The sequence below is a fragment of the Somniosus microcephalus genome, chromosome 3 (genome assembly GCF_052327205.1).
Source record: "Somniosus microcephalus isolate GS21.2 chromosome 3, FLI_Smic_1.0, whole genome shotgun sequence".
NCBI classification, from domain to species: Eukaryota; Metazoa; Chordata; class Chondrichthyes; order Squaliformes; family Somniosidae; genus Somniosus; species Somniosus microcephalus.
The window spans coordinates 60,264,738-60,283,232 of NC_140989.1; positions in this window are offsets into that span (position 1 = coordinate 60,264,738).

Sequence of the window (18,495 nt, forward strand, 5' to 3'; positions counted from 1 at the left end):
ACGGTCGCGATTTTATTGGCACTGAGAGGGCGGGTTTGGAGGCGGGTCAAGGGTCAAAATCGTTTTGATTGACGGTGGGTTTTGATCCCGCCATCAACCCACCTCCAAACAATTTTCCCAAGTGTCAGATCCCCAATTTGCACATGGACCCAACACCTAGTGACCGTAAGAAGATTAAAGCTACTTACCTGCCTGTTAACAGGTACTTGATAGTAGTTAACAGGCTCTTTTTCAATTTTGCCACTTTTGCCTCGGGGTTCCCGATGTCCAGACACCACGCCAGGTAAGTATGACGTGTTGTGAGTCTGCTGTAGTGTTTCTGTATTGATGACAGCTGCAGAAGTGGGGTGAAAGATCCAATGGTGCACTGGTGAGTTTCAGAGGTAAGGAAATGTTGGGAAAATCATTTTTAATGCTTTTACACTTTTCTGTAGGTAAAAAGTTTTGAAATCGATGTCTAGTCCCACCTCATTGGGAGAACCTCTCTCACTAGTGACAGATCGTTTCTGTAACCACACCTGCAGCTGCCATCTGTTCCAGCCTATGGAGGGAGTCACTGGCGAGCCTGGGTGCAAGAGCTCACCTTCTAGACACAAAAGGCATCAAGGGTTATGGGGAGAGAGCGGGAATATGGTATTGAGATAGAAGATCAGCCATGATCATATTGAATGGCAGAGCAGGCTCGAAAGGCCAAATGGCCTACTCCTGCTCCTATTTTTCTATGTTTCTATGTTTGTGCAGTGATTGTCAGTGTTTGCAGCACCTCAATGCTGTCAAACACTGAAAAATGAGCTGTCAAAGAAAAATTGTGCATGGTCCCTTTAAGAAAACCGGCAGATGATGCATCATCAAATTACATCATCTGACCAGCTTCCTCTTAATTGGCCGGCAAGCCCACAGGGCGGGCTTAACAAGGTCAATCAGCGTAAAATGGGCCGGATGTAGTTGGGGGCGGGACTGGAAACCGGAAACCACCTTGACCCGCTCCCAACCTGCATCTATTTACAAAATTGTGGCCAAACTGTTTGTTTACTGTAATAAATATAGCAACTAGGACAAATGGCCTAAGATTAGTAGAAATATACTAAGGAAAGATTTGAATTTATACCACGCTTTCCTCTCAGAAACATCACAAACAACAACAACAACTTGTATTTATAAAACGCCTTTAACATAGTAAAACATCTCAAGGTGCTTCACAGGAGCGTTATAAAAAAAAATTTGACACCGAGCCACATAAGGAAATATTAGGGCAGATGATCAAAAGCTTGGTCAAAGAGGTAGGTTTTAAGGAGGGTATTAAAGGAGGAAAGTGAGGTAGAGAGGGGGAGAGGTTTATGGAGGGAATTCCAGAGCTTGGGGCCTTGGTAGCTGAAGGCACGGGCAACAATGGTTGCGCGATTATAATCAGGGATGCTAAAGAGGCCAGAATTAGAGGAGCGCAGTTATCTTGGAGGGTTGCGGGGCTGGATTAGATTACAGAGATAGGGAGGAGTGAGGCCATGGTGGGATTTGGAAAGTACTTAAAATGTACAAATTGTGAAGTGTGGTGACTACTGTTATGTAGTCACGTGCAGCAGCTGTTTTGTCTACAGTACGATCTCACAAACATCCATGAGATGAATGACCAGTTAATCTGTTTTTGGCAAAGTTGATTGAGGAAGGAATGTTGACCAGGACACTGGGAGAACGCTCTGCTCTTCCTCAAATAATGCCATAGAATCATTAACATCCACCTGAACAGATGGCCTCAATTTAATGGTCTATCTGAAGAATGCCACCTCCAACATTACTGCGCTCCCTGATTCATGCACTGGACTGTCAACCTATATTGCTCAATCATAGGGGGTGATTTTATCAATGGGGACGTGATGGAGGCGGGACTGCTGCTTGTCGGGTTTTAATCCCGCCGCCATTGACGTCCAGCCAACCCACGCTATTTTCCCTTGATTGACCTTGTTAAACCCGCACAGTGGGCTTAGCAGGCCAGTTAAGGGAAAGCCGGTGACAGAGAACGTCAGCCTATGACGTTTCATCTGTCAAAAATTTTTGACAGATGAATTGTCATCATTTGACAGCTTTGAGCAGCTGTCAAACACTGACAATCTCTGTTCTTTGGTGAGTTCTTGTACTCAAGACTCACCAAACCTCTTTCCTGAGTGGAAATCAGACGGCTGTTGCATCGGAGAATGCTGCAGCCATTCTGTCATCTTTGCCGTGGAGATGAGGCAGTTCCGCAGCCTAAAGGGATGAAGCCTGGAGGAAGAAGCAAAGGTAAGTAATCTTATTAAAAGACTTTAGAGTCACCTCACACACTTACCTCTCCACACTTGCACTCATCACTCACCTGCATACTGGACATTTCGGCCCCTCCAACCCCCGCAGACGCACGGCTCGCCTCGCTGATCCTGGCGACGTTCGGAGCCGTCGGGAAGCCCACATTTTAGGTTTCAAAATAGGGATTAGCCAAAAAACTGCCTGTTAACTACCTGTTGGTACTAATCCCCTTACCGCCTCGAGGAGATAATACCCGGAGCGAGTCGGGGGCCCGCCTCCTGGGAAGATGGCATGGAGGCGGGTTGGTGGCGGGATGGGTACCCACTCCCAGATTCTGCCATTTTCCTGGCAGTCCCGCCTCCATACCCGCCTCCCCAGGGCTGGGAAAATTGCCCCCCATGGAGTGGGGTTTGAGCCCATAATCTTCTGAGGTACAACCCTAAACCTACGGACACTTCATTGTAACAGCTAATATTTTATGTCGCAAGAAACGTATTTTTCAACCTCTCATAACCTTTTGCAGTCATGCACTGCACTGTAATGTATTTTAGTGTTTACCATTTTGTTCCTTTACTGAGTGTTTGGGCTGGATTTTGTCAGTGTGAGCGAGCTGGGGCGTGTCAGGTGGAAATCGTGTCAGGACCCCGACTCCTAAGTGAAGTGTTGAAAAAGTGGGATTTTCCCCTAATTGGGCAATTGATTTCCTGCGTGTGGGAACCCCTGGCCCAATTAATCTTTTCATACAGAAAGTCGCCTCCGATGACATCATCAATGCTGCTGGATCTAAGGCCTGCAAGCAGCCTTGCTTCTTCTGGAGACTGCAAAGGCTCTGCAAATTGTATGAAGGAGTTGATTTCCCGACAATATCAACGATCAAGCAAAAGTGTGCACCTTGGTTTGATGAGCCCTCCCTCCAAGCTCTGGTGCACGGAGCCAGATGTAATAAGGAGGTGCTGTTCCCTTCCTCAGGGAGAAAAAAGCCACCCCAGCAGACTAAAGCTGTGTGGCTGCAAGTGGCCGAGGAGGTCAACTCCATTTCAATGTGCCGCAGAACATGGCTGCAGTGCAGGAAGAGGTTTCATGACTTTCTCCGCACAGGAAAAGTGAGTCTGCCTTTCCCATCACCCTCAATCTGATCCCCATTGCCTCTCCTCACCAGCACTCTGCTTTGCCAACCTCTTCTTCCACATCCCACTGGACACTTACATCCCTGCACCCTTAACCATTCCCTCTCTCTCTATGGTCACATTCACTTAACTATTCGACCATGCAACCCTCACACTCCCTATCACTGTGATGCAATTATAGCAACAACTTACAACACACAGGGTTGGTCCTTTGTCTCCTTCTAAGAATCTATGCTATGTGTTCTCTACACTCACTCCTTCATTCTCACTCAAACTCCACTTGTGTCTCTCATTGCAGGAAAAGAGAGCCCACAATAAGAGGGAAAGAGCCATGACAGGAGGAGGGCCACCCTCAGTAGCCCAGCTCACCCCCTGGGAGGAGGCAGCCCTGGAAATCACTGGGATCAAGGACGATTCCCACGTGGGGGACGGACAGACGGGCGCATCGCAGCAAGCTGATGACAGAACAGTTTGGCATCTCTCTCATTGACATTGCATGAGTCACTGATAATGATTCTGATGCTCTAACAGATTGACTTATGATCATCTGCACTATTCAATGTGCATGTAACCTTGACCTCACATCTCTAACTCTTTCCTTTACTCCTCCACAGGACCATCGAAAGCCCCCGTCCCCACTGTCCAGAAGGAAGAGCCTGAGCTTCCAGACTCCACAGAGGAAGTTGCAACCTCTGAGGGCGCAGCGTCAGCAGAATTCATCGCACCCAGCACCAGCGCAGACACTCACACCTCGGTGGGACCTTCACGAGATAGAGTAGTGTTGGTACCTGGTGTATCACAGCTCACAAGTGAGCATCAGCAGATTGTGGAGACTCGGTCAGCAGTGGAGAGTCCTCGTTGGAGGGTGCAGGACTCTGCCAGCTCGGCTCAGCTGCATGTCGACCCTGTGCCTCCGGGTCCATCCAGAAGGAGAGCGGTGCTGGAACTCCAGGAATAGGTGCAGGAGTCTCTGGCAGGTTTTGTCTCCAGGGTCGCTACGAGTGTGGAGCGAATGGAGGAGTCCATCGCGAACATGAGCAGAGCCCTTGTGGAGGCATTGGTGCATGAACGCATCACCACAGACAGGATGGCAACCTCCGTGGAAAGGATGGCTAACTCCATGGTATGGCTGGCTATCATAGCGGAGAGGATGGCTACGACCGAGCTTAGTCACCAGGGCATGGAAAACATGGTCATTGTTCAGACTAGAATGACATCTCTTGAGGAGCGATGGTCAGCTATTGAGCATACAAACCAAACCTTCATGAAAGTCCTCTGGAGTAGGACTTCCAGTGCAGAAACAGGTCCTCATGGCCCTCCTGAGGTGCAGCAAGGTGCAGTCAAGCCACTTGCTAGCTCTGAAGTGGGGCTGACCCATGAGAGGGATGTTGGTGGCAGAGAACAAGGAAGTGGGGGCTCCTCTCCAAGCGCTCACATGACCATGCCACTGCAGAGCCCTCGGTCAGAGCCCCACCAGAGTCCTCACCCAACTGAGATGGGCGTCTCACCCCCTGCACAGCCGCAGGAGCAGCAGACTGTTGGCGAGCCCGTACAAGTTCACTACCCCAGAGGATGGCCGCCAAAGGCGTCGAGACAGGAGCAGCAAGAAAGTGAGCAAGGGGCCTCCACATCTGCTGAAGCCACAGGGGAAGCACCACGTAGGAGCACGCGTAAGAGCAAGATAAAGCACAAGTAGTCACTTGGGTGCTGTGATGTAATGTATTTGGACCAGCCATCATTGTCATTGCATTATAAACAGTTTTGATGGCAAACTGTTGAAGTTGTGGCCTCTGTCATTTCGCAAATGAAACTCTCACATTGAGGGCTTAGGGCGCCTTGCAATTATCAGTATGGTGGTCAGAGTGATAGGAATCCGCAGGTTCTTGTCCATTGTGGATGCTCTGGTAAGAAGGTGCGAGACAAAAGTGTTTGATTGTGCAGGCTCACCAAATCTGGCCAAGATGAGTGCATCCCTTGCATTCCGGGTACCAATGTTGTCGCGCTCTGGCACCTTCTCGCCTGTGCAGCTTCAGGTGGGTGAGCAGCAGCTTGGAGTTCCTGTTGATGCTCCTGCTGTTGGTGCTGCTGTTGTTCAGGGTTCTGCTGCTGCCACGGCTGGTCTTCGTCTGAATCTGATGTCCAGGAGGAAAGGAATTAAATGGTTCCCATGCTTCTGGTATATACCTCAGTTGAGGAAGCGCTCAGTCAAGGTGGGGAGAGGGGTTTCCCAGGAGGTCACACTGGAGATGGGTGTCAGGCTCCAAACTTCCACAACAATGAGTATGCCGCTAAAAGTTCCCCCAGACCTGAGACAACAAAGTTCTGCCACCTGCAAATCGGTGAAAACTCCTTTGTAATGGTGAAGCTGCAGCTGTTAGTAAGCAATCCAATTGTGAGGCCGCCAGGATTACCTGCCGTGTTCCAGAGGAGGCGTGGAGGATGGGGGAAATGTCTAAAAATCAGAACGGCCTCTCAAAATGGGATAATAGAGGCAATTAAGGGGCTGTTAAGGGCCTTAAGGGCCTATCCCGCCTCTTGGAGGCGGGATGGAAAGGGGGTCAGAAAACACGCATTTGGGAAAATTGCTCAGAGGCGGGATGGAGGTGAGATCGGGCCCGCCCGCCATTTTTGACGATTTTACCACCTTGCACGCCTCCAAACCCGCCTCCTCGTCCTTGGCAAAATCTAAGATTCTATGATTTTTTTGAAGAAATTATTTTTTAAAATTATTTTGCATCATTTCTGCATTTACATATACAGACAACTCAAAGTTACAACTCTTTTAGAGTTAGAATTCTTTCAGTACCAACATGTCCAGATAGCTGAGTTTCACTGTACATGTACTGAAAGGCTAACCAACCAGGGTTATACTGTTAACAGAATCTAACCTTTCCATTTAAAAAGGTGATAGAAGTTCTGAACATTTTTGGAGGACTAAGGGTTAAACCTCGGACTTGTGACTCTTACTGTGATGGGGTTTCTGTAGCCAGTCCCTATGTCATGCAATAATTAGGGCCGGAATTTTGCCAGCGCTCAGAGGGCAGGTTCGGAGGCAGGTCCACTGTCAAAAGCTAAAAGATTGACAGTGGGTCAGGATCCCGCTCTGAACTCGCCTTCGTGTACGTTTCCCAAGTGCCGGGTCTGCCTGCGCTTTGCAGACCCAGCACGAAGCGGCAGGTGAGCCAATTGAGATAGTTACGAGGGTCTTTAAAGGTAGTTGAACAGCATTTTCCCACCTACTAGCCATTTTTCCAATTTTTTCACAAGGTTCCTGTCACTCGGGAATCATGTCAGGTAAGTGTGTCAGGTTCTCTATGACTCTCCATTGCTGTGAATAGATGACAGCTGCAAAAGTGGTCTAAAAGCTACCATTTCACAGCTGGTCACTTTCCAATGTGAGAAGCTTGAGTCTTCAGGAGTTGGGAGACACTTTTGAGCTGTATGCAGGTTGGGAGTGTTTGGAGTAAACTCTCTATCCACTATCACCTCCTTGGAGCAACCTCTCTCACCATTGACAGATCACTTCTGTCATCTCAACATCAGCTGCAATCTATTCCAGCAGCATCAGTGCCCTTGAAAAAATCACACCTTGGTCCTCAGAATCCCACCACGATCAGCCACAATACCAGCAGCACCAGGCACATGAGCAGCACCAACAACAACACCAACCCTCTCCGCAATCAACTGATGCTGCACAGGACACAGGGCATCAGCACCCGACCACATTGCTGCCCGGGAGACCAGGGATAGCCTCACATGGCCAGATTTACTTCACTTGACGCTGTACACCCTGGCTGCCACATGATGAGCCAGATTGGCAGCACCCCACACCAACACCATAAAGCATCCCTACAATGCCCAAGCCATTCCTTTCACACTCATCACCATTGCAGGCGGTACCATTATGTCTCACCATTCATTGCAACTCACTAAACCACTTCCAAAGGTGTACACAAATCTGTCCAAGAAGGCAAAGTGTTGAAAATAAAGGTTTCAATGTTTGACAGCACATTAATGCAAACTTTACATGAACATTGGATAAAACACCCAAGTGCCTACCCTTGTGCGTTGTTAGTTGGTATGATTGGACTAGGATGAGGGTGAGTGTGAGGGGTGGCTAGTGAGATGGGGAAGTGATAATGTAGAGAGAGAGGGATGGGTGGAGGTGCTAGGTACGTTGGTGTGATCGAGGAGGTGCAGGAGTAAAGTAGGGAAGGCAGAGTTATGTGGATGTGATGAGCGGCACAGCAGAATTAGGTTGAATGTGGCTTTGTAATAACATTTCATGATCCACTGAGATAATTGAAAGGTTTCCACCACTGCAGCCTGGTCCTCCTGACGACATCTCTGCTTGTGTCCTCCTGTGCAATGTGCAACCAGGCTGTGTTGGTCTCCTGGAGAAGTGTCTTCCGCCCATTGGAAGGGAAGAGAACTTCACTGTGTGCTGTGACTCCCTCCGTCATGGGAGAGCCTGGGTGCAGCCGTGCACCTCTGTGCAGTGCTTGTCAGTGTTTGCAGCACCTCAGTGCTATAGAATACTGACAGCACAACTGTCAAACTAAATTTGCGAATGGTCCCTTTAAGGAAACCGGCTGACGACACATCATCAAATGACGTCATCAGACCCGCTTCCTTCAATTGGCCGGCAAACGCACTGGGTGGGCTTAACAAGCCCAATCAGGGGAAAATCATTTTGGACAGCAGGCTGGAGCCAGCAGCGAGGCCGGGACCGCCATGGACCCGCTGAGGTAGGGGACATCGCAGCCAACATTTCAGGTCGATGACCTTTCTCTCTCACACAGATGCTGCCTGACCTACTGAGTGTTTCCAGCATTTTCTGTTTTTATTTCAGATTTCCAGCATCCGTAGTATTTTGCTTTTGTTTTTGTGAAATAAATGCTTAACTATCTTCACAAAGTTTAATGCTAAAGGGATTTGACATGTTGATTGGCCACATCCTCATCATGGAACTTTGTTCAGCCATGTGTCTGTGACCGAAGGAGTAAATCTACATCGAAGCTGCCTCTCAGCACAGAGAGAAGATGAACTGTCCCCTCTGTCAAATGGAGAGAGAAGCGATTGCATTCATCACAGCTGAACTTCAATATTCCAACAGTGACATTCAAACGGTTTTTCTGGGTTTGACTTACTTTTGGAATCATCTTTTAGGGGATTGTTATCAATTTATTGGGGTTTAATCCTAAGATCAGAGGGTTAACACAGTTTTAAGGTCATGTAGTTTTATTAATTTTCTCTGAGGTCAGGCACTATGACAAACAGACCAAAATTATATGGGTTCATTGTCTGGTCCACATAAACGGTGACACCAGTATGGAACAGACAGACGGGAGGGCTGGAAATTGTATGAAAAATCTTTTTCTCCTATTCTTGTTCCTCGTGAAAAGTGCAAGAGCTGCATTGAGGGCCTCGAAATGATTGTAGTGCATTCAAATGACCTTAAAGATAATTTCCTGGGTTTCTTGGTGGGAGTATGCTGTATGATACCTCAGCCCACGTAAAATGGGCAATGCTGGAAAAGCATGCTTTGGTCTTTGAGAGCTTGTAATCTTTAACGGTTTAACTGTTTCTTGCTGCATTTTTTCTTAGATTTGTGCTATCTGAATGAGCTTTCCATTTTTTTTAATGGAACTTTTTAACCTCCTTTTTGCATTTCTGGGAAATTGAATTTCAGTTGCTGTGAAAATTCAGACCGGATCAATTCCCTGGGTGTCCCTCTCTCTAGTTCTTTTGGAGGAGGTCAAGTATTTGAGGAGGAATTAGAGGCTGGCCTGTTTACACTGTCGGCAGATTGCTCTTGCCCACCCTTACACAAGGAGTGTCCATAAACCAAAGCACAGGCCCTTGAGGAGATCCACCTCCCCCGACCACGTCTCCAGGGAAGCAGCCACAGAGTTATGTCACATCTTCCAGCTTGAATTTCAGACATGTCAGACGATTAGATTGAGCCTTGAACGTTTATGTCTTTGGATTATTCCAAGTCACCTCCGGGGATATAAGCCAAACCAGTCAATCAGCAGTTCAAAAATGCATGTAGCAGATGGCAGATGCATTGTCACCAAGACAAACTCTTTCATCACTTCCCCATGGAAAGCCAGCACCTGCATAAGTCACTGCATTTTTTCCATGTGGGAGGTTTCCCCAAAGTGCAGGGCATTATAGATTGCACACATATGGCTGTTCTGGTCCCTACCCTGAATCCAAAGGCTTTCATGAATATAAAAGTAATGAATAATTGGGCTGTCACCATATACACAAAATGAAGCAAGTGACCATGTAACAGTTACAGCACCATCACTTTAAGGCAAACCATCATGCCACTGCTACTTGAAGGAAAAGGAAAACTGGAGGGATGGCTCCTAACTGATTGAGGACATCCTCTTCTGCCCTGGTTCATAATCTTGCTGAGGCAGTGATGAACATGAGATGAACAGCAATATAATGGGCCACCAATGGCCACCAGGATCATTTTGAAACATGCCATCAGTTCAGATGTTTGGAAAGATCAGGGAGTATTTTACAGTATAGCTATGTCAAAAGCCACAAACGTTCATAAAAGCATATAACAAAGGAAGGAAAAAGGCCATCTGCTCCAACAAGTCCACCGCATTCGGATATGGTGCAGCCACATGCAGCATCAACCCAACCCCTGGGAAAGGCAAAAAAAAACTTGAGGCTAATTTAACAATATCTGGGAGATTTCTCTCCAACCCTGAAGGAAGTCAGCAAGGACCAGGAGACTGTAGTAATTGATGAGTATCTTTTTTTTATTCATTCATAGAATGTGGGCGTTGCTGGCAAGGCCAGCATTTATTGCCCATCCCTAATTGCCCTTGAGAAGGTGGTGGTGAGCCACCTTCTTGAACTGCTGCAGTCCATGTGGTGAAGGTACTCTCATAGTGCTATTAGGGAGGGAGTTCCAGGATTTTGAACCAGCGACGATCCCATTTACCCTGCATCCTGTCAAAGATCACATATTATGTTGCATGCTGCACAACTTTGCTGTACTGAGCAGGCATTACTGTAATTACCTTTAAGGGGGGAACTATCTTTTACAGCTCATGTATACTGCAGTACCGGCAGTGACCACACCTGTATATAGCACTGAGTAGTAATCTGTACAGATCAGTTCCAGTGTGAGCCACGTTGAGTAAACACCTGTTGTACTGTTTCTCCTGCAGTCTGTGTCTTATTATACACAGACACAACATTGGCGACAAGGCAAGTTCGAACCGACCTGCAACTCTGCATCACCCCCCGGGGATTCGTTCCTGGAGATCAGTGGATTGGAGGTCAAGGCCAGAGACTCGGGCGTCGACCACGGGCAACCACCCAGTCATCCAGCAGAGACTCGAGAATTGCGGGGGAGGCTGTCGAGAGCCAGGCTTGGCTTTCCAGTCGAGGTGGTCAAGCGAAACGGGCTGGCAACAGGTAGTGTGCAGACCCTTCCCGGACAGCGGCGGGCTAGAGCCCAACCGAGCGGCACAGCAAAGGGCCGAGCAGCGTCGACGGGGGAGAGAGAGAGAGGGCAGAGCGCACAGGGCGCAGCCGGTGTTCAGGGGCCGAGCAGCATCGAAGAGAGGGAGAGAGAGATGCGCAGAAACCCACGAGGCGCCGCCATTGCCACGAGGACCGCCGAGAGCGGCGTTGGCAGCAGTGCAGGAGAAGCGCGCGAAACCTACAGGGCGCCGCCATTGCCACGAGAACCGCCGGGAGCGGCGTTGGCAGCAGCGGGAGAGGAAGGAAAGCGCGGGAGATGCCATTTTAAGCCATTGGGAGATGCCATTTTAAACCACACCCAAAATGCCGAAGAGTGGCAGTATCGCTGCGTTTGACAATGAAGTCGAAGATTGGACTACATATGTCGAACGAATAGAGGTGTACTGCAAGGCAAATGAGGTGTCAGATGACAAGAAAGCGTCTGTATTGTTAAATTTAATGGGTGCAAAGACGTATGGGTTATTACGAAATCTAGTAACCCCAACGAAGCCAATGGAAAAGAGTTTTGAAGACATAGTAACGATACTACAGGAACATTTAAACCCCACACCGCTGCTGATAGCAGAAAGATTCAAGTTTCACAAACGGAACCAGCATAAGGATGAAAGCAATGCTGATTATTTAACAGAACTGCGCAAACTATCGAAACACTGCCAGTTTGGAGCGGGACTGGCAGATACCTTAAGGGACAAGTTTGTGTGTGGGCTTCAAAGTAAAGGAAACCCGAAATGACCCAACACTGTCTCGGGTATATGATTTGACGGTGAAGGGATGGCCAGCACGTGGCGACTCACTGTTGCCAGCATTCTCGACAAGGAGAGAACAGCTGTCAGTGTGCCGGGGGACCTTGATGTGTGGATCCCGAGTGGTAATTCCACCCAAGTTAAGGGATAGAGTGCTCAATGAGCTTCATGAGGGTCATCTGGGAGGGGTAAAATGAAAAGCCTAGCCAGGGCTTATGTGTTGTGGCCGGGAATCGATAAACAAATCGAGGACCTGACCAAGAGCTGCTCAGGATGCCAGAAAGTCCAAAATGCACCACCACAGGCCCCTCTACACCCATGGGAGTGGCCCTCATCTCCATGGCAATGGGTGCATATTGATTTTGCTGGTCCATTCATGGACCCAATGTTTTTAATAGCCGTGGATGCGCACTCGAAATGGCCTGAGGTCATCAAAATGTCCTCCACCACCACGGAGAAAACTATTGCAGTCCTACGGACCATTTTTGCCAGGAATGGCTTGCCAGAACAGATTTGCTCCGACAACGGACCACAGTTTGTGTCCGAAGAGTTCCGGAGGTTCTTGAAAAAGAATGGGGTAAGGCATTACACATCCGCCCTGTATCATCCAGCCACAAATGGATTGGCTGAGAGGTTCGTACAAACCTTTAAGAAGGCAATAAAGGTTATGTACAATGACAACATTCCGCTGCAGCACAAGGTGGACAATTTCCTGTTCGCCTACCGGAATGCGACACATGCAGTCACCAACCAGGCCCCAGCCATGATGTTCTTTAACCGAAGGTTAAGATCTCGCCTGGATTTGCTCAGACCAAACGTACGAAGAGATGTTGAGAGTAAGCAATTCCAGCACATCCATGAGAAGCCAACAAGGAACTTCAATGTAGGGCAACCAGTCTTGGCCCACGACTACTGAACAGAAAAATGGCAGCCAGGAACGATATGCATACGGCAGGGCCCACTAATGTACACAGTGGACATTGGGGAGAGCATCGTGAGGCGCCATGCTGACCAGATCCTAGAGTCACAGGAACAAGTCAACCCCATGCCTCGCCCATACGTACCTGGTGATGAACCCGACGTACAGGTCGCATCTACCCCAGAAACAGTAGCATCGGAAGCTGATGAACCAACCGACAACAGGGGGCCAGAATCGCCTCCGCACCAAGAGCAAGACACTCGGGAAAGGCGCTATCCAGAAAGGATCAGGAAGCCTCCCCAAAGAGTGAATATATAAATAGACTATTTTCAGCTAATGTTGCATGTTAAAAGTGTTAATTGTAATTAGTTTGATATTTAATTGTTAAATGAGTGTTATGGTACTGTTAATCTAAAAGGGGAGGAATTGTAATGTATATACCTTTAAGGGGGGAACTATCTTTTACAGCTCATGTATACTGCAGTACCGGCAGTGACCACACCTGTATATAGCACTGAGTAGTAATCTGTACAGATCAGTTCCAGTGTGAGCCACGTTGAGTAAACACCTGTTGTACCGTTCTCCTGCAGTCTGTGTCTTATTATACACAGACATAACAATTACCATGTTGCAGCCACGGTCATTGGCAGAAGAGGACATTGACCTGGACCATAGAAACATAGAAAAATAGGAGCAGGAATAGGCCATTCGGCCCTTTGAGCCTGCTCCGCCATTCAATATGATCATGGCTGATCCTCTATCTCAATATCATATTCCTGCTCTCTCCCCATACCCCTTAGTGCCTTTTGTGTCTAGAAATCTATCTATCTCCTTCTTAATATATTCAGTGACTTGGCCTCCACAGCCTTCTATGGTAGAGAATTCCACAGGTTCACCACCCTCTGAGTGAAGAAATTTCTCCTCATCTCAGTCCTAAATGTCCTACCCCTTATACTGAGACTGTGACCCCTCGTTCTAGACCCCCTAGCCAGGTGAAACATCCTCCCTGCATCGAGTCTGTCTAGCCCTGTCAGAATTTTATATGTTTCAATGAGATCCCCTCTCATTCTTCTAAACTCTAGTGAATACAGGCCCAGTCGACCCAATTTCTCCTCATACGACAGTCCTGCCATCCCAGGAATCAGTCTGGTGAACCTTCGCTGCACTTCCTCTATGGCAAGTATATCCTTTCTTAGGTAAGGAGACCAAAACTGCACACAGTACTCCAGGTGTGGTCTCACCAAGGCCCTGTATAACTGTAGTAAGACATCCTTGCTCCTGTACTCAAATCCTCTTGAAATGAAGGCCAACATACCATTTGCCTTCCTAACTGTTTGCTGCACCTACATGTTTGCTTTCAGTGACTGGTATACAAGGACACCCAAGTCCCTCTGTTCATCAACATTTCCCAATCTATCACCATTTAAATAATAATCTACCTTTCTGTTTTTCCTACCGAAGGCATCTGCCATGTATTTGCCCACTCACAACTCACAATCCCACCTAGTTTCATGTCGTCAGCAAACTTGGAAATATTACATTTGTTTCCCTCATCCAAATCATTGATATATATTGTGAATAGCTGGGGCCCAATACCCCGAAGGTATACACGCCTGCTCAACCCCAGTTGCAACCAGAAAGAGTTAGGGAGAACCAGTGGGTGTGGTGTATTTGGACTTTCAGAAAGCTTTCGATAAGGTCCCACATAAGAGATTAGCGTGCAAAATTAAGGCACATGGGATTGGGGGCAAGGTATTGACTTGGATAGAGAACTGGTTGGCGGACAGAAAGCAAAGAGTTGGAATAAACGGGTCGTTTTCCGAGTGGCAGGCAGTGACTAGTGGGGTACCGCAAGGATCGGTCCTAGGACCCCAGCTGTTCACAATATATATTAATGATCTGGACGAGGGAATTGGATGTAATATCTCCAAATTTGCAGACGACACAAAGCTGGGCGGGAGGGTAAGCTGCGAGGAGGATGTCAGGAAACTCCAGTACGATTTGGACAGGTTGGGTGATTGGGCAGAAACATGGCAAATGCACTATAATGTGGATAAATGTGAGGTTATCCACTTTGGTGGCAAAAACAGGAAGGCAGATTATTATTTGAATGGCAATAAATTGGGAGAAGGGGAAGTGCAAAGAGACCTGGGTGTCCTTGTGCACCAGTCGCTGAAGGTAAGCATGCAGGTGCAGCAGGCGGTTAAGAAGGCAAATGGTATGTTGGCCTTCGTAGCAAGAGGGTTCGAGTACAGGAACAAGGATGTCTTGCTACAGTTGTACAGGGCCTTGGTGAGACCGCACCTTGAGTATTGTGTGCAGTTTTGGTCACCTTACCTGAGGAAGGACGTTCTTGCCATGGAGGGAGTGCAGCGAAGATTCACCAGGCTGATACCTGGGATGGCAGGAATGACGTATGAGGAGAGATTGTGTCGATTGGGCTTATACTCACTGGAGTTTAGAAGATTGAGAGGGGATCTCATTGAAACCTATAAAATTCTGTCAGGTCTGGACAGACTAGATGCAGGAAGGATGTTTCTGATGGCCGGGGAGTCCAGAACCAGGGTTCATAGTCTAAGGATAAGGAGTAAGCCATTTAGGACTGAAATGAGGAGGAATTTCTTCACCCAGAGAGTGGTGAACCTGTGGAATTCTCTGCCACAGAGGGCGGTGGAGGCCAATTCATTAAGTATATTCAAGAAAGAGTTGGATATATTTCTTGAGGCTAAAGGGATCAAGGGATATGGGGAAAAGGCAGGGACAGGGTACTGAATTTGGGTGATCAGCCATGATCTCATTGAATGGCGGAGCAGGCTCGAAGGGCCAAATGGCCTACTCCTGCTCCTATCTTCTATGTTTCTATGTTTCTATACAGCAGTCTGAAATAGACAACACATTTAGCTAAGTGCCGATCTCAATACACAAACAGCCCTGGCCACATTTCACGATGCAGTGGCTCAATACATCTTCACCAACAATGTCCTCTGTTCTGCCTCAACTACCATGGAAGCCCATTCTTTAATCCGCTATTACCTTCTTCTACCCCATCAGAAGTGAACTCTTTGGACAAAGTGGAAATAAAGTGCAACCAATTTAGTTCCCTACAAATGATCAGTGTATATGTCAATAATGTCTTTTTATCCCAGTGCTTTCCCTTGGTGACAATACATGATATGTGTGTTTTTAGAATCTTTCCTGTTTGTCTTTCTAGGTGGATTCCATTGGGAGGTGTAGTGTATGTACCTTGAAGAAGGAACTATATTCTGCAGCCCCTGTATACTGCAGTACCAGTAGTGACCACCCCTGTATACAAGCCTGTTCAGTAACTTTGTATAGTAGTTCCAGTTTTGTCTCCATTCAGTAAACACCTGTTATAACCAACTTCTGCAGTCCGTGTCTCAATTACACACGGAAATTACAGGAGGAGTAAGTGAGGTAGCTGGCTGCTGGGTTCTGTGGGAACCTCTTGGAACCTCTTGGAATGGAGGCAACCCTGTACCTCTTTGCGGTTGGTCATGAGATGGTCCCACAACTACTTCTGTCATGCCATATGATGCTTTGGTGCTTATTTTGCCCACTTTCTGTTCAAAAATGGTATAAGGATAAACCCAGCAACTACAGGCCAGTCAGTTTGACCTCGGTAGTGGGGAAGCTTTTAGAAACAGTAATCAGGGACAAAATTAACAGTCACTGGACAAGTGTAGATTAATTAAGAAAAGTCAGCACGGATTTGTTAAAGGCAAATCATGTTTAACTAACTTGATTGAGTTCTTTGATGAGGTAACAGAGAGGGTTGGTGAGGGCAATGTAGTTGACGTAGTGTACATGGATTTCCAAAAGGCGCTCGACAAAGTGCCACATAACTAGCTTGCCAGCAAAGTTGAAGCCATGGAATAAAAGGGACAGTGGCAGCATGGATACAGAATTGGCTAAGTGACAGGAAACGGAACATAGTGGTGAACGGTTGTTTTTCAGACTGGAGGAAGGTATACAGTGGTGTTCCCCAGGGGTCGGTTCTAGGACCACTGCTTTTCTTGATATATATTAATGACTTGGACGTGGGTGTACAAGGCACAATTTCAAAATTTGCAGATGACACAAAACTTGGAAGTATAGTGAACAGTGAGGAGGAGAGTGATAGACTTCAAGAAGACATAGACAGGCTGGTGAAATGGGCGGACACGTGGCAGATGAAATTTAATGCAGAAAAGTGCAAAGTGATACATTTTGGTAGAAAGAATGAGGACATATAAACTAAATGGTACAATCCTGAAGGGGGTGCAAGAACAGAGAGACCTGGGGGTATGTGTGCACAAATCGTTGAAGGTGGCAGGGCAGGTTGAGAAAGCAGTTAAAAAGGATTACGGGATCCTGAGCTTCATGAATAGAGGCATAGAGTACAAAAGTGTAGAAATTATGATGAACCTGTATAAAATACTGGTTTGGCCCCAACTGGAGTACTGTGTTCAATTCTGGGCACCACACTTTAGGAAGGATGTGAAGGCCTTAGAGAGGGTGCAGAAAAGATTTACGAGAATGATTCCAGGAATGAGGGACTTCAGTTACGTGGATAGACTGGAGAAGCTGGGGTTGTTCTCCTTGGAGCAGAGAAGATTGAGAGGAGATTTGATAGAGGTGTTCAAAATCATGAGATGTCTGGACTGAATAGAGAGAGGGAAATTGTTCCCATTGGCAGAGAGTCGAGAACCAGAGGACACAGATTTAAGGTGATTGGCAAAAGAACCAAAGGCAACGTAAGAAAAATCTTTTTTATGCAGTGAGTGGTTATGATCTGGAATGCACTGCCTGAAAGGGTGGTGAAGGCAGATTGAATTACGGTTTTCAAAAGGGAATTGGATAAGTATATGAAGGAAATAAATTTGCAGGGCTACGGGGAAAGGGTGGCGAAGTGGGACTAGCTGAAATGCTCTTGCAGAGAGCCGGCACAGGCTCGACGGGCCGAATCGCCTTCTTCCGTGCTGTAACCATTCTATAATTCTATCTACTCTCATGTGAGATGGTCGGAGAGAAATTTCTCAGAGTTTTCTTTAAATTGGCATGAAGTTTTTCTGTTTTTTACCTCTCCCAGGGGATTATTTGACGAAAGGTTCGGTTGATGTGTATGTGGCTGGACTATTGATAGGAAAGATGGCCTTTTTTCTGTCCTTTTTCATATGCTCATATGAACCATGGTGATTTTGACATGGCTATACAGCTGTACTGCAAATTATCTCTTGATTATTATCTCAAGCATTTGAAATACAGCAGCCTCATTTGTGCCTTCTCCAGCCATGATTTTACTGCTGGAGACTCCCGCCTGTCCACTTATATGAACGGGGCAGATCTGTGGACAGCTATGATGGCAGTGAAGGCCTGCATAATGCATCTCTCCATCTGATCCCCCAGCATGTTGAAACTGGTCAAGAGAACCCACTGCAGATTTGAGTGACGAGCAAAAGTGGTGCTCGGACAGTATCTTACAGGCTCCATGTGTCTTAGTCCATGTGCTCTGAAGCTAAGGAAGGATGTAAATGGACCATCTGGCCTTGAGGCCGGTCACTCTCTTCTGCTCCTCCTCACTCGTAATCACTCAGTGCTTCACCCAGGTCTTCCTCCTCAGACTAACTATCTAGATTCCCTGGGGTGGATGCTCCTGTGCTGGTGCTTGCAACAGGGGGAGCAAGTGACGCAGGGTGCTGGCTTCATCTGTGGCACTGGGATCTATGGCTGGTTAATGGGAATATAGAAATTGAAGAATATTGACTGCAAGGCAACCCTTCAAACAGATCTTAGATGGCAATGTGCTGTACGTTATGCTGTGCTGCTACAGTGAGTGGGTATATAAGTGAGAAAGAAAGCAGCAAAGAATGGTATTCGCCCTGAGCTTGGTGGAGGCTTCTGGCCTTACCCT